The sequence below is a fragment of the Onychomys torridus genome, chromosome 2 (assembly GCF_903995425.1).
Source record: "Onychomys torridus chromosome 2, mOncTor1.1, whole genome shotgun sequence".
In the NCBI taxonomy this organism is placed as follows: domain Eukaryota; kingdom Metazoa; phylum Chordata; class Mammalia; order Rodentia; family Cricetidae; genus Onychomys; species Onychomys torridus.
The window spans coordinates 127,556,632-127,574,904 of record NC_050444.1 but is presented as its reverse complement, the minus strand read 5'-3'; the positions used below and the strand labels follow the sequence as shown (position 1 = coordinate 127,574,904).

General features: G+C 38.9%; 1 protein-coding gene and 1 pseudogene across 1 annotated transcript in view; both read right to left on the bottom strand.

Moving 5' to 3' along the window:
- The window catches only part of LOC118577112 (BEN domain-containing protein 5), a 1,024,598-nt gene that overhangs the window by 721,966 nt on the left and 284,359 nt on the right, over positions 1-18,273 (bottom strand). The gene's annotated exons all lie outside the window — the stretch shown is intronic.
- LOC118577383 lies at positions 11,394-13,764 on the bottom strand (annotated as a pseudogene).

Here is an 18,273-nt window from a genome sequence, read left to right as displayed (position 1 = left end):
AACCACATCTTACCCTAGTCAGAATGACAAAGACCAACAAAACGAATGACAACAGATGCTGGAGGAGCCTGCAGGAAGGACTCTCAGTCACTGTTGGTGCAACTGCAAAGGAGGGCAGCCACTATGGAAATCAGGATGGAGAATTTTCAGAAAACTAAAAAAATCAACTGTATTACCCAACTATACCACTCTTTAGCATCTGTCCAAAGGACTTGACTTCCTATTTCACAGATACTTGCTTAGCCATGTTAATTAATGCTCTATTCACAACATCTAGGACATAGAAGCATGCTAAATGTCCAACTGGTGAATGAATAGTGAAAAACCAACATTTCAGGATAACACTAAGAACGCACTTGTACTGTATATATTTTGGAGGTAATCAACAGCTCTCCTCCATTTGGACTTAAGAACTGCTCAACAACAGGAACTGGAAACCTAGCTAATGAATTAGGGCTAATGAATCATGGTTATCAAAGAAGACTCAACAACCACAAATTTACTATACCAGCATAATCCCTAACAACAATCAATAAACATTTGTCCTTATTCCTACAGATAAGTGTAGTTCTCCCCCTTCATCAAGGAATAATCACTTTGCAACAGACAGAGACCATTACAGAAAACCACAAGCAATAAAAATGCAAAGTTGTGGAACCCAGGCCCAAAGTTTACAACTACAAAACACTCTCACCGCTATAACCTAGGTAACATATGGAAGAGGAGGCAGAAAAGTCTGTAAGAGCTCCATGATTAGGGAGTTTGCTGTGAGATTGTGTCTTATAGTAATGACAGCAGCTACACCCATAAAACCTCACCAACATGGCTGCCTAAGCCTGAGTGCAACAAGGAAGACAGCAATAGAAATGCCAAGTGGTCAGGGAAAGCCCACGAGGCCTCAAACTTACACCAAGAATTATAGGCAACTAAGAAATGCTGAAAGTGGGAGAAACTGTCTCCTCCAGGAAAGAGCCCACTAATTGATCATTCAGTCCCAAATGGTCAGCTCCAAAAATGTACACACAAGTAACATTATACAGATTGAGTAGGTTATTTTTAGGAATATACATATATACATACACGAACATAACAATTAAGGAAAAAGAGGCCATGATTCTAAAGAGAGCAATGAGAGGTATATGGGAAGTCTTGGTGGGAAGAAAGAAAGAGGGGAAGTGATATAATTATTGTTGACTTTATGAGTTTAGAATTGCCATGAGAACAAACCTCTGGGCATGTATGTGATGGCATTTACAGATTAGGTTAATTGATAAGGGAAGATGCACCATAAATGTGGGCAGCATAATTTCACGTGCTATGTCACCAGTTATAACATGGGGGGGGGGGGAGTAAGCAGGAGCACCATCTCTCTGTTTCCTGCCTGTGGATGCAACAGGACATAATGCTACCTCGTGTCCCACCAAGATAGACTGCATCCTTGAACTATGAGCCAAAACAAACACTTCTTCTTTAAGCTGCTTCATCGGGTAATCACAGAAAGAGAAAAGTAACTACTATAGAAATGTGATAACAAAAAGTGAGCCCATAGCTGTTTAAACCTGACATGTGGCAGCTGAGCTGGAGAGGCAGGCCAACTGAGACCTTTGGAACCCAGATAATTTCATCAAGAGTTCCAGATGGTAGATATGGGGTCACAGGTATAGTGTTGGACCTACAAATTTTTTTTTGTTTTTGTTTGTTTGCTTGCTTGCTTTGCTTTGGTCCAATCTTTTCTTGTCATTGCCTCATTACTTCATTTTGCAATAGAAATGCTTACTATTTCTTACTGTATATTGGAAGAATGTAACATATTTATTAAGTAATAGAGTGAATCTTAAACAACTGCTTTGAGTTTCAGATGACACTTTTGAATAATGTTTTACTGTTAAAGAAAGTTTCAGAGATGAGTTATATGTATTTTGCAATGTAAATTTATCTTGAGATGTAAATGAACCTTTAAAAGGTCAGAACGAGGTGCTATAATTGACTGTTATGGGTGCTATGATTGAAAGTGATGTGTTTGGATGTCATATTGACAAGAGGAGGAGCTATGATTGTTAATCCTGGTTGTCAGCCACATAGGACTTCATATCACCATGGAAACTAACCTCCAGGCATGTCAGTGAGGGGTTTTCTAGAGTGGGTTAATTGTGGTTGGAAGATTCACTCTAAATGTGTTTGTCACCATTCCATAGGGTGGTTCATAGGATTACAAGAGGAAGCTATCTGAGTATCACTATCATCTTCTTCTGCCTCCTGACTAACAAAACAGTGTGACCACTTGCCTCACACTCCTTCCTTCATGCCTTCTTTGCCATGAAGGACTGCATTCTCAAACTGTGAGCCAAATAGTCTTCATATAAAAAAAATGTACACAAAAAGTATAGAGGAACCTTAAATACAGGTTGCTAAATTAAAGAACCAATATGAAAAGGATACATCCTGCATGATTCCAGTTATAAAGTACATTCTGTTCTGAAGAAGGCAAAGTTATGTAGACAGTAAAAATATCAGTTGTTGTTAAAGACTTCAGATACTCAAGGAAAAGAGGAATGAATAAGTAAGTAGAACATAAAGTACTTAAGGGAAACACAGCCATAATTCTGTATGAAACCATAATGGTGGATTAATGCCAACACATATTTGTCAAACTTTATAGACTATAAAATGCAAATAATGAACTCTAATTTAAAAGTACTATCAACTGAAAGAAAAGCATCACAATTGAAGTGGGGGACATGAATACAAGAGTTACATAACAAAAGTAAATTATCATTACCCTTATTTAAAATATTTAACCTTACCAGTAAAGACAGTTAATAACTAGAAAAGGGTATTATTTAATTTTGAAGGCAATTAGAAAGATTTGCACATTGGAGGAAATATTAAATAACAGAATGTAAAGTGCATTTTATTGATAGGGTTCAAAAATGTTTTCAATATACATAATATCTATCCCACATCTTAGATTTTATCTAACAAATTAATCTAATCATTATGAAAATAAAAGTGTTTACTATATCATTCCTTAGCATAGAATTTATTTATTTATTTTATTGAAAATAAGATTCTTTGCAGGGTGGCAGTGGCACATGCCTTTAATCCCAGAGCTCAGGAGGCAGAGTCAGCCTGGTCTACAGAGCAAGATCCAAGACAGGCACCAAAACTACATGGAGAAACCCTGTCTTGAAAAAAAAAAGTCTCATCTCATATAATACATCCTAACCACAATTTCCTGTCCCTCCACACCTCCTTCACCCCCACCTCTCCTTTCTCCCAGATCCACTCCCCCTCCATTTCTTCTTCAAAAAAGAGCAGTCCTCCAAGAAACAACAGCCAGATAGGATGAAACCAGATACAATAAGACAAAGCAAAAGTCCTCATATCAAGGCTAGATAAGCCTACCTGATAGGAGGAAAAGAGTCTCAAGAGCAGGCAAAAGAGCCATAGATACATCCCCAGGAGTTTTATAAAAATATCATGCTGACAGCCATATACACATAAGACCTATTGTAGACCCGTGCAGGCTTCATGCTTGCATCTCTGTCTCTGAGAGCTCATGTGAGACCTGCTTAGTTAATTGCATGATCCATGTTCTCCTAGTGTCTTCCATCCCCCAATTTAATTTTAACACTAAGGTATTAGTAAAATAAATTAAATTTTTCTAAATAATGAACTTCTGAAAAATCCCTAAAGATAGAAATTACTACAAGTAAAGAAAGAACAGATCTATAAAATTGCATATTATCTTATTTTTAAGGTAAAATGTATAAAATTCTATTTTGTCTTTCTATATGTTTGTCATCCATGGATCTACCTGTCTAAGAAGAAAAAAAAATGTAAAACTAGCTCTCTGCCCCAATTGCCAGCCAGCAAGGAAGACTCCTTCAGGGAGGCACCCCACCAAACCCGCATGAGATCCTGCAATCTACAAGACCCACACTCTACCCCAAACATACTCATATCTCTGCAACCTCAGTGGCTTCCTGAGACACTGAATCTGCATCTCTCACTGGACTAAGAGGTGGGTGACTCTTCTACCACCCAGAGAGCACTGCTTCTAGGCCCTAGGCCCTGGGACACAACCAGTCCCTGGGAACCCCCACCCATCTCTGCCCTAGTTGCCAGCCAGCGGGGAAGACTCCTATGGACAGGATCTCCCATCAAAACCCCCAATGGAAGCTGCAATCTACAAGACCCACACCCTACTCCAAACCTATCCACCCCTCTGTGACCCCAGTATCTCCCTGAGAAATAGAATCTGCTAGCTTTCATTGGACCAAGAGCTCTCATTGTACCAAGAGAGACATCCTGACTCAGAATCCACCAAATCTGATTGGACCAAGAGCCCTGATAAGACCAAGATTGGGCCCCTGTTAGCCAGCTCCAATTAGACTAAGAGCTAAGATTGCACCCAGAGTGGCCCCCTGAGACACAGACACAGATTGGAACAAGAGAAGTTCCCTCAGACAGAGACACCTCTTGCACTTATTGGAGAAAGATTTGGGAAGACACCAGTACAAAAAAATACATACAACAACATAAAGAGCAATATGGCATCATCAGAACTGAGCAATTCTGCAACAGCAAGACCTGAACATCATAATGTAGAAGAAGCAGAAGAAAGCAACCTTAAAAATAACATTATGAAGATGATAGATGCCTTTAAAGTAGAAATAAAAAAATTCCCTTAAAGAAATTGAAGAAAAGACAGAAAAAAATGGAAGAAATCAATAAATCCCTTCAAGAAAACCATGAAAAAGCAATTAAACATGTGCAGGAAACAGTTCAAGATCTGAAAATTGAAATAGAAGCAATGAAGAAGAGTCAAACTGAGGATGATGGAAATAGAAAATCTGAGCAAATGAACAGGAACTACAGATACAGGCATAACCAACAGAATACAAGAGATGGAAGAGAGAATCTCTGGTGTGGAGGATACAATAGAGAAAATAGATATGTCAGTCAAAGAAAACACTAAAGCCAAAAAACTCATAACATACAATGTCCAGAAAATCTAGGACACCACGAAAAGGCCAAACCAAGAATAATAGGGATAGAAGGAGAAGAAGACCAACTCAAAGGCACAGAAAATATATTCAATAAAATCATGGAAGAAAACTTTCCCAACTTAAAGAAGGAAATACCTAGAAGATACTAGAAGTTTATAGAACAACAAATCTACTGACCTCCCAAAATAGTCCCCCTACCACATAATAATTAAACCACTAAACCTACAGAATAAAGAAAGAATATTAAGAGCAGCAAAGGAAAAAGGCCAAGTGACTTATAAAGGCAGACCTATCGGAACAACACCCAACTTCTCAATGGAGACCTTGAAAGCCAGAAAGACCTGGACAGATGTAATGCAGACACTAAGAGACCACCCATGCCAGCCTAGACTAATATACCCAGCAATACTTTCAATCACCGTAGACAGAGTGAACAAGATATTTCAAGACAAAACCAGATTTAAACACCTATCCACAAATCCAGCCCTACAGAAAGCACTAGAAGGAAAACTCCAACCTAAGGAAGTTAAGATGCACCCATGAAAACACAGGCAATAGATAACTCCACAGTGGCAAATCCCAAAGAAGGAAAATAAACACACACACACATACACACACACACACACACACACACACACACACACACACACACACACACTCATACCACACTACCACCAAAAGATAACAGGAGTTAATAATCACTGGTCATTAATATCCCATAATATCAATGGACTCGATTCACCTATATAAAAAGACACAAGATAACAGAATGGACATGAAATCAGGATCCATCCTTCTGCTGTATACAAAAAACACACCTCAACATCAAAGACAGACACTACCTACCTCAGAGTAAAAGGCTGGAAAAAGACTTGCCAATCAAATGGCCTTAAGAAGCAACCTGGTGTAGCTATCTTATTATTTAATAAAATAGACTTTAAACTAAAGTCAATCAAAAGAGATTGGGAAGGACATTATATATTAATCACAGGAAATATCCACCAAGATGAAGTCTCAATTCTAAACAATTATGCCCCAAATACAAGGGCACCCACTTACATAAAACAAACATTACTAAAGCTTAAATTATACATCAAACCCCACATACTAACAGTGGGAGACTTCAACACACCACTCTCACCAATGGACAGACCTGCCAGACTGCAACTTAACAGAGAACTAAGGGACCTAACAGATGTTATGACTCAAATGGACTTAATAGATATCTACAGAACATTTCACCAAAACAAAAAAGAATATATGTTCTTCTTGGCACCCCATTGAACTTTCTCTAAAGTCAACCACATACTGGTCCCAAAGCAAATCTCAACAGATGTAAAAAATTGGAATAACCTCCTGTATTTTATCAAACTTCCTTACTTAAAGTTACATTTCTATAGTAATATTTTATTTGTATTGGAATGTGATTTTATTTGTATGTTAATAAAGTTGCCTTGAGGTCAGAGCAAGCCAGAGCAGAAGCTAGGCGGTAGTGGTGCACACCTTTAATCCCAGCACTTGGGAGCAGAGCTAGGTAGATCTCTGTGTGTTCAAGGACACAGCCATCATGGCAGTCACACACCTTTAATCTCAATACCAACCATAGAAGACCTGGAGGTCTGTACAAACAGGCAGTGATGAGGAGGTCATGTGGCTGGGTTTACAACCAATGAGAAAACAGAACAGAAAGTCTATAAATGGATAGGACACACAGAAGTAGGTCTCTTGTGGAGAGGAAGAACAGCAGAAGCAGTGAAGGGTAAGGCTTTCTGCTCTTGCTCTGACCTCGTGGTTTTTAACTCTGCAATTGATTCTGTGTTTCTTATTTAACAAGCTGTTACATATATACATTTCAACAACAACAGAAATTACAGAAAGCCTACAATCACATGGAAATTGAATAATGGTCAACTCAATCATCAATGGGTCAAGGAAGAAATAAAGAAATTAAAGACTTCTTAGAATTAAATGAAAATGATGTACTACATACCCAAACTTATGGGACACTATGAAAAAAGGAAAAATATAATAACGTAACTAGGCTATTTAAAAATATTTTTCATGTAATCTTTTATTATTACTACATTTGTGTTTTAATTTTACACATCAGCCATGGGTTTCCCTGTCCTACCCCCTCCCACCCCCCGCCCCACCTTGCCCCCAGCCCCTCCCCTCCATTCCCATCTCCTCCAGGGCCAAGACTCCCCTGGGGATTCATTTAAACCTAGTGGATTCAGTACAGGCAGGTCCAATCGTCCCTGTGTAAGCCCAAGGTTCCAAACAGCCAGCTCATGCACTAAGGACAGGTCTGGGTCCCACTGCCTGGGTGCCTCCCAAACAGTTCAAGCCATTCAATTGTCTCACTTATCCAGAGGTCCTGCTCTAGCTGGGGGCTCCATAGCCTTTGGTTCATAATTCATGTGCTTCCATTCGATGGCTATTTGTCCCTGTGTTTTTCGAATCTTGGTCTCAACAATTCACATTTACAGTCCCTCCTCTTTCTCTACAATTGGACTCCTGGAGCTCCACCTGGGGCCTGGCCGAGGAGCTCTGCATCCACTTCCATCAGTTATTGGATGAGAGTTCCACCACGACTGTTAGGGTGTTTGGCCATCTGATCACCAGACTAGGTCACATGGGGGGAGGACAGGGGAACCCATGGCTGATGTGTAAAATTAAAACACAAATATAATAAATAAAAAAAGGAGAAAACAAAGTCTCCCAACCAAAAAACGCCCAGGACCAGTTGGTTTCAGTGCAAAATTCTATCAGATCATCAAAGAAGACTTAATACCAATACCCTTTAAATTGTTCCACACAATAGAAGCAGAAGGAATATTACCAAACTCCTTCTATGAGGCTATAATTACCCTGATTCCTAAACCAAACAAAGATGCAACAAAGAAAGAGAATATTATACATGCATAAAATAGATGTTAATCATATTAATCTCATAATCCTTCAATCTAACCTCTACCAGACCTACTCTCCCATCTTCCTACCCCTTCTCAACTTCATTTCTTATTCATCCACTTTCTTCTCCTCATTCCCCCTCCTTCCTTCCTCCTCCTCCTCCTCCTCCTTATCCTCCTCCTCCTCCTTCTTTATGCTGCCATATACCTATGGGTGAGTGGCCACTAGAGTATGGTGACCTACCAGAAGCCACATCTTTTTGTTTGGGGGGGGGGGTTTGTTTGTTTGTTTGTTTGTTTCTCTGTGTAGTTTTGGTTCCTGTCCTGGATCTCACTCTGTAGACCAGGCTGTCCTGAAACTCACAGAGATTTGCCTGGCTCTGCCTCATGAATGCTGGGATTAAAGGCATGTGCCACTGCCAACCAGGCAGGACAGATAGCTCAGCAGTTAAGAGCATTGGCTGCTATTCCAGAGGACCTGGGTTCAGTTCCCAGAGGCCACATCTTCAATAACTGATTCTCCCTTTCCCAGAAGATATCAATTGTCCATTATTTCTCAGTTGGGATGGCCAATCATAAGCCCATTCCCCTCCATGCCAGAAGGTTACTGGCTTGATCTTACATAGGCCTTATGTAGGCAATCATAGTTGCAATGGGTTCATGAATGAAGCAGGCATAACTTGGTTATTTTTGATAAGGTTATGAACAGTAGCTTTTGTCATTTTAATAATATCATTTTATAATTTCCAATATATTGTTTATTGCATTTTTAAAATGAAAAACTATGCTGCTGCAATTAAGATTTCCATCAACATCTGGCTATTTCTAGAGTCAATTATTTTGCTTTTCTTACCCAAAGTAGAACGAGAATCATAGTTATTCTGATGGTGGATTTTTATCATTTAACATACCATCTGTCCTTCAATGAGTAGTCTAAATATTCAAGGTTATTAACATGTGGCTATTTTCACAAAGGGAACAAAGAATTATGGACCAAAACCAAAGACAATCTACCTCCATTCATGCATTATATTTAGAACTAAGAGGAGGTAGGATGAGGAGATACTATAGAGATCCCCATAATTACAGAGTAAAACAATATCTGTTTTGGTGAACATAAAATTGTCAATGAAAATTAAGGAAACAATACAAAAGAATTCCAAGCAGACCCAAAAGAGCAGGCAGGAGTCTATGTTACTTCAATTACACAGCACTAATTAAGAATAGATATCTGAAACACCCACTTTAGAAATCTAACATCCTTAATATAGAGGAATATAGCATAGAACTGTGCAAAGTTGTCAGCTTCACCTAATATTTTAATTACCATATATTTCTTATCTTATGAAGGTTTTCATGTAGAAATAATTTAATTTCACTTTATAATTCTTTATTTAAAAATTAAAACCACATTACAAAAATAGTTCATTAGCTTCTTAAATTATATCAATATATCCTCTTGCATTTCCAGATATACAATTCCTCTGTCATTGAGAAATTGAAAGAAATCAGTTTAACCAATATTTTTAAAAGAGCTTCCTAGTCAGCTTTGGAAAAGTATGATGAAAAAGTGTACTGAAACATTATGGAAATCTGGGAATAAAACTCAACTTTACATAATAGTATTTATCTACTGCTTTCTAAGTATACAACCTTCTTTTGGACACCTTGACTGAACCATATAATCTTCTAAAAGCACTTCATCATCATTATACTGGTTTCCACAGTTGTGAAACTGTGTGTTAGTTACTCTTCTGTTGCTACGATAAAATACACCCTTCTTCCACTCCCATTCTTCGTATTAGAGAACAAACAGTACATTCTGGCTTAACTTCCCAGAGGAATAAGATCCTATCATGCTGGAAAGGTTTATCAGCAAGCAGTCGGCATGGTGCTGGAGTAGGAAGCTGAGAGCTTACATCCTTAACCACAAGTAGGAAGCAGAGAGAAAACATAAAGCAGAAACAGGCGTTGTTGGCACATGCCTTTAATCCCAGCACTCAGGAGGCAGAGCCAGGTGGATCTCTGTGAGTTTGAGGCCAGCCTGGTCTACAGAGTGAGTTCCAGGAAAGGCGCAAAGCTACACAGAGAAATCCTGTCTCGAAAAACCAAAAAAAAAAAAAAAAAAAGAAAGAAAGAAAACATAAAGCAGAGCAAGATTATAAATACTCAAAGCTCACCCTAGTGACTTAATTCCTTTAGCAAACCTCTGTCTCCCCAAAGTTTCACAATCTTCCCCTAACAGAGACCCATACTGAGAACTATGGGGGACATTTACCATGTTAAAATATTTTTCAAGGTTATTTTGAGTATTAGACATAAACTTCTAATAATTTCATCACAAATATTTGAACAAAGCAGAAATGGACACATAGGCTGGTTCCATTTCCACTATATTGTGAATAGAGCATCAATGAACATGGAAGCAAGAGTATATCCATTTGGGAAATGGAGTCCTATGGTTTATTTGTCCAGGAGTGATATAGCTGAGTCATATGGCAGTATTATTGTTAGTTTTTGAAGGAATCTCCACGAATTCAATAGGCACTGCACTAGTTTACACTCCCACCAACAGTGAATAAAGACTCTATTTTCCCCATGTTCTTGACAGCCTTAATAATTATTTGTTTTCTTGGTCATAGCCATTCTAAATTGAATAAGATGAAATCTTAAGACTGTTTCAATTTCCATTTTTCTAGTGGGTAAGAGTGCCAAACACTTTATGATACAGAGGAATCAGACTGAAAATTACTAAAATTAATCATCTAAAAATATGACACTCTCAAACAATTAAAAACTCAAAACAAACCCAATTGGGACAGACAGATGACTCAGCAGTTAAGAGTGTTACTGCTCTTGCAGAGGACCAGAATTCAGTTCCTAATATCCATATCAGGTAGCTCAAAACTGTCTATAAATACAATTTTAGCAGATATCTTCCAGTTTCAGCAGGCACCTGCACACCTGTAGTACACAGGCACATACACACACTATCTTAGTCATTTTCTATTGCTGTGAGAAGACACCATGACCACAGCAACTATTACAAAATAAAGTACTTGTTTGAGGGCTTGTTTACAGTTTTGGAGAGTTAGTCCATTATCTTTGTAGCAAGGAGCATGGTAGCATGCAGGTAAGCATGGCCCTGGAGCTGAGAGCTTTAAATACTGATACACAAGCAGAAGAGAAAGAAAGAGAGAAAGCCTGGGCCTGAAATTTTTTTGGAGCTCAGGATTGAACCCAGGGCCTTGCACTTGCTAGGCAAGCACTCTACCACTGAGCTAAATCCCCAACCTTTTTTTTTTTTTCACAGTGTAGGAAGTTTGTTTATCTCTCAACTCTCAGCCCTTCTCTCTAAAAGCAGAGCCTAGGGTCTGAGGGTCTGGCATCTGGGCAGAACCCGGGAAGTAGAAGTCCAAGCCCATGTCAGGGTTCCAAGTCCAGTAAGTAACAGGCCAGACGGCGTCAGTCAGAATTCAAGGTTTATGTACAGCCTCAGATCTTGTTCCCAGGCTCTGTCCTCTCTTTTCTCTTTCTGTTCTCCCTCTGACTCCGTGTGGCAACTCGAGTTACTCTCTCTCTTCCAGACACAGCCCGGGTATCCCGAGCTGGAAAATGTGTGACTCTGGGCTGGGGTGCAGATCTATAGCCCAGTCCTTCCTGGTCCCGTTTGAGGATAGTGGGAGTAGGGTTGGCACGGCCTTCACCCCGGGGTCCCAGCCCCATTCCTGGTTCCCAGCCACCCCTCAGCAGCAGCCTAAAGCCAGGACTGGAGGAGGGCACCCCAAGGGGAAGGTTGGAGGGCTGAGGACCCCTGGACAGCGACAGCAAGTGAGCAGTAGATGTACGGTGGTTGGAGTCCTCAAAGTGGGCACCACAGTCCTCACAGAACTGGGGAGAGGGGAGCAGCGGGGAGGCCAGTTCTGGTTCTCAGGGCTCCTTGTCTCTCCATGGCTCTCTCTGACCATGCGAGCGACCTCGGGGAAGCCTGCTTCTTCAGCCAGCTGAGCAGCATCTCCGCCTCCCAGGTCACAGACTCCTACCCAGGCAGCCCAAAGCCCAGTCCCGAGTGACACACTTCCTCCAACAAGGCTACATCTACTCCAATAAGTCTATGCCTCCTAATCATTCTAAAATAGTGCCACTCCCTGATGACTAAGCATTCAAATATATGAGCCATAAGGAGTCATTCTTATTCAAACCAACATACATAAATTAAAAAATATTAAAAGCCAACACAATTAAAAATAGGTCAAAACCTTATACAGACATTTCTCTAAATAAGATACTAAATGGATAATGAGATCATGACAAGATGCTCAATATCCTAATCATCAGAGAAATGAAAATCAAACCATAATGAGCTATCATTTCAATACCAATTAGAATGGCTACAATAATACTTGTATTACTCACATTATCTTTTCTTGTCCCTTCTATAATAATATTTGTTGAGAATGTGGAAAAACTTGAAAAAACATAAATATATTAATTTGCTGACAGGAATGATATATACGAGATATTTATATTTAAACACAGGTGGTGGTAATGCTAATGATGAAAGCAAACACATGGGTCTAATTATGTACCAAGCACCACTATAAAAACTTAAATATACATGTTATATACCAAGCATCACTGTAGCACCTGGTATACATGTTATGTAATAAGCACCAACATAGCACCTGAAGGAGGAACAGGAAGTAGGAAGAAAAATAGAGGGGAAGGAGGATGAGGGAAAGAAAGATAGAGGGGAGGAGAGAAGGAAAGAGAATAAAGTGAGGGAATGTAGAGGGAGGAGGGAGAAAAAGAGGGAGGCAGAGAGTGAAAAACAGAGATAGAGATAGCTAGATGGTGGATGAATGAAGGGATGGATGGATGGATGGATGGATGGATGGATGGATGGATGAATGAATGATAGAGAATCTCAATCCAGTTGCCTTCAAGAGATATGACAGCACCTGATGGACTTGACTTATGGGAAGGGAAAGATATAAATGTTCTAGTGATAAGGCTGGAAAGATGACTTACTTGGTAAAATGCCTGCTGCATAAAAATCCTGTGTTTGAATCCTCAGCGCCCCTGAACAAAGTCAGTGAGGTGGAGTGTATCTGCAGCCACAATACTGGAAGAATGGAAAAAGGAGGACTGCTGGAGCTCCCTGGCCAGCTAGCTTACCTAATTTATTAGCTGCAAGTTATGTGAAATAAGATGGAGAAAATTGAAGAACGTACACAGTGTTGGTCTTTGGCCTTCACAATCACATGCACACCCATGTGCGCACCCACAAGCACACAAACACACAAGCATACATATATCGTTTTACAGAATTACCCTACTTATCAAGAGTATTTATTGTTACTTAATTCTCATGACTAAAGAACTTTTTCTTTCTTTCTAATTGCAAATGGAAAAACAAATTCAGAGAGGATACCTTACTTGCCCAAATCTGCATAGCTAATTATGATAGAATCAGAGTATGAATATAACTGTATATGATCCAGGTGTTCTCACACTATTCTATGACACTAATATACCAAGTCAATGAGACATATATTGAATAGTAAAATAATCTGAAAAATATCCCTAAAAGCATAACAAACATCTATTTTTTTTTCACACATTAAAGGACTGTGGAAATATGTACCCCATTATTTTGTTTGTTTGTTTGTTTTTTGTTTTTGTTTTTCAAGACAGGGTTTCCCTGTGTAGCTTTGTGCCTTTCCTGGAACTCTCTTTGGAGACTAGGCTGGCCTTGAACTCACAGAGATCTGCCTGGCTCTGCTTCCCAAATGCTAGGATTAAAAGCATGCGCCACCACCACCCAGCTCGTACTCCATTCTTAGTATGACAGTGACTTTCTTGTTAGCCCCATCTCTGTCTGGTGTTGCTTACACTCTCTGTCAGAATCTACAGAAACTACTTGATCCCCAAGATCAGGTTTCCTACCTTAAACTAGGGGTCCACTGTTAGAGCCTTAACCCTTAGCATCATTTTTGGTATAAGTGCTCACTGTCTTCTAAGTTCAATTGATAAATATATATATATAACATATAATACACATACATGTGTAATGGGAAAACAATATTGACATATATTGTGGGTGCTGATATAACCAAATAATATCAAATATAACAGCCTCTACAAAGTTGAAATATATATATATATATATATATATATATATATATATATATATATACATATTACATATAATGAACACACACACACACACATACACACACAGTTGAAACAAGCCTTCTTTTGGGTATGTCATGTAAAATACCTATGGGAATAAACTGTTTCATTGAAATCCTTAATGAAACATTATTTGCTATGTCAAAAATAAATAATTTGTTATCATCCCTGCACAGAAGCAGGCTTAAAGTGTGGTATATTGCCATGACAAAACAGTGGCTGCGTGGTTGAGATTTTGGTTGCTGTCTATAGCCAGTTATCCTTTCCTTCTGGACATACTTCTACACTACCTTTGCATTCTGGTGGGGTAATGTGATTATTTCTAGCCAATAACTTATGAATGATGAAGACACTTCTGTACTGTAGCACCTAATTGTTGTATGAGACTCTAAAGCATTGTTTCTTCCCACTGTGGTAACTGAGGATCCTTGTTTGTCAAATGGTATACTGACAAAATGGTATGAATTTCTTCAGCTGGTGCCCAAAATAAAGTTTTAGAAGATAGCATGAAATTGACCCATGCTACCTGAGCATGGGAAATGAGAAAGGAACACTGTTGTGTTTACTAAAATGGAGGGGCAAAACCAAGCCCTTAATGCCTAATAAAAGGTAGTGATAAGTAATAGACTGAAGCAAAGCTAGATTTTGTTCCAAAGTTACAGTTTCTAGAATATAATATTAATATTAAAGTACAAATTTAAGAACAATTTTCATAAAAGTATATTTGTATATCTGAAGCCATACACAGAGTGAAAAGTGTATTATTTTATAAAGATTAAAATAAAGCCAAATGAAAATGGAAAAGAAGATAGCATAGTGTCTTTAATGACTTGTGATAAGAAATAAGATTTGCTTTCTGAGTAAAAGAGATTTTAGATATTATTATGTAGAATGTGAATTATGATCACTACAATTTATGTCTGCAATCAAATCCTTGTACTTATAAATATTACCTTATTTGCAAAGAATTCCTATAGATGTAATTAGATTAAAACTCCAAAATGAGATCTGTTGAGATTATGCCACAGGTCCCAAATCCAACAAGCACCCATACATATATGGAAATGATGTCAGAGTAAAAGCAGAAGCTAGAGGTGTGGCCGCAGAGTCAAGGAGGCTAAGGAATTCCTGTTATAGAGGCCTTCAAGACCAGTACAACTCTACAGATGCCTTGATTCCAGACTTCTGGCTTCCAGAACCAAGAAAGAATACATTCTTTTTGTTGTTTCAAAGTTCCCCATTTTGTAGCCATGTCTTTTAAAAGTCCAAGGTAACCAAATTGGCTTGGGATACACTTCATCATAACAAAAATGTGGGAAGTAACTGTGATGAAGTATTGGCTCTTCATTACTGGAGCGACCCAAATGTGCTTGTCATTTTCATTTTTATTTCTCAACATCTTCTTACATTCTCACAGCGAATTTTAAAATGTGAGTTGTACTTGGTTCATCTTACACAATTATGTTTGTATTCCCTCCCCCCTCCCCCTCCCCCCTCCCCCTCCCCTCCCCCTCCCCTCCCCCCTCCCCCTCCCCCTCCCCCCTCCCCCTCCCCCTCCCCCTCCCCCTCCCCCCTCCCCCCTCCCCCTCCCCCCTCCCCCTCCCTCCTCCCCCCTCCCCCCTCCATATTTGACTATTGTATAAGGGAGTAACCTTGTGAGAACAGACAGTGTTTGGCCTGTAACCGTCTTGCTGTAAGTGTTCCACCACCATGATGACTTTGAAACACCTCAACGACTGACTTCCACCTTGTTGAATAGTCTTAATTCTCAATTCCTAAAATTTTCTGACTCTGATCTCATGTTTTAGATTACCTGCATTTTGCCACACAAGAAAACTAAGTTTTCACATCTTCCCTTCTGATATTTCCTTCACATAGAATGTTTTGAGATCTAATGTCCTCCCATCTCCTTCAGCTCCAGTTCAGATGAGTGTTTTGGAAACCTCCCAGTTGCTCAGATAGCACTAACTTACTTTTTCTTTGTACCCTCTAAGCATGTCAGTAATAATGGATTATAATATTTGACACTGCATTTTAGTTTATCTGTTTTTATAAATCTCTGCTTATAAAAGTAGTAGCTGTTAAACCTTGATTACATATATATCCCCAAATAACTCACAGTTGTTCATATATAGACAGGCAACAGTACAAAATGCTAGCTGGATAAACTCACAAATGACATACTTCATAACTAAGTGAATCTCATCCTGAGGTTCTATAAATTCCAAACATCACACTGCACTATCAAGTCAATGCAAAAGACCCCAAAAGGAATTTCTCTCTAACAGCATTTACCATCAGAGAAAAACCTCTTAAATTGTCCTACAAAACAAATGAAAAAAAATGTACAAACCTCAAAGTTGCATTAACAATAGAGAACTCATCTTACCTTTTAGTTTATACTCACTGCATTAGATAAGTCTAATTCCTAGCACTCTATGACATTCTGAGTCATCCTTTGACAAAACCTTGCCCAACTGCCAATAGCATGGCCTACAACTTGTGTCCAGAACCACTTGTGATGACAATTTCAAGGAGAAAGACAAAAAGAATACAGCAACCATTCCTTTCCTCTTGTTATCAAGGTTGTCCGTAAAACTAACTGAATGTCCATGTTTAGGGGAAATTAGAAAGTGCTCAGTTTATTTCCTTAAAACAAAGTGAGTCCTAGAGGAACAGACATGCAGGATTGGCCCTACTATACAACATAATGTTCCATCTGAATTAACTCTCTAATATCCTTCTCATAGGGACAATTGTCATTGTAATGGGTCACTTGTATGATCTAGTATAATCTTCTCATTTAAAAATCCTGACTGTAATTGCATCTGCAGAGTCCTTTTTGCTATGTAAAGTAACAGACTCAAGGACTCTGTGTAGGATATGAGCATCTTTGGAAGCCTCTTACTCTGTCATTATTATGTATTTCTTATTGTATTTGAGTCTCAATTACCTTATATATAAAGTGGGTGTAGTCATATTGATTAACTCATCTACTTGAATAACTTAGTTGAATCAAATCTAGATTCAGTTTTCTTGTTATATTAGTGCTATTATATCAAAATAACAGAGACTGGATAACTTATAAACTAATAAAAATTTATTTCTCATAGATCTAGATGCTGTAAAATCCAATTTTAAGGAGTCTTACTAGACTGTATCAGATAAATGCTCTTGTCTGCTTCCAAGATGGAACCTTTTTGATGGATCCTTCAACAGATCAGAACACTGTGTCCTGACAAGATGGAAGGGCCACAAGATGTTTCTTTCAACTTCAAGCCATTTTATTAAAGTGCTAATCCAAAACATTAGGACAACGGTCTCACAATAAACTTGTCTCCCAATGGCCAACCTGCTGAATGTTGTTACAATGAGGATTTCATTTCCACATGACTTTAGAAGGCGCCATCACTATCTAAGCCACAGCAATAGTCATTTGAAAACGGTGATTAAAACCGAATCATAACTTCTCTGCTACTGTTAGGGAGTGATGGGTGTGGTCAGAGAGAATATCAAAGCAATCTACTGGCAAGAGACTGTTATGGGTAGAGTTCCCCAGTTGCTAAGGAAGAGGAGACATTTCTGGTTTGAAAAGGAGACCTAAGTATGTCATAATAACAAGCCCACATGTCTCTCAGTACACTGTCCCCCAAGGACTTCCCCTAAGAGAGGAAATTAACAACAAACCTAAGGGAAATGGAACAGGAGAGAGAAATGAGCCCCCTCTGTAATCATCTGGGAAGCTGTAGTCCTGGGGTCCCCAGAGGCCATGCCTTCCAAGACACACTTAGAACTGCTGGGAAGAAAATGATTAAAATAGAAGAAGCCAATATGCTCTTCCTGTTCATGAGCAAGGCTTCCATTTCAAGTTTCAATTTCACTTGAGCAGTGATAGTTGTATACTCACAAACATGTATTAGTTAAAATAAGTATTGGGAGAAGAGGAGAGGCCTATGGGATAAAATAAACATGTCTGTACATACTTCCTGGGTCCAGAGGTCAATTTTGGTAATCTTCCTTAATTACTCTTTATTTTATCCTTTAAGAAGAGTCTTTCATTGAGTCTAAAGCTCACCGATTTGGCTAGGGTGACTGGCCAATGAGCTTCAGGGATCCATCTACTTCTACCTCCGCCCTGGTCCCCCAGTGCCATG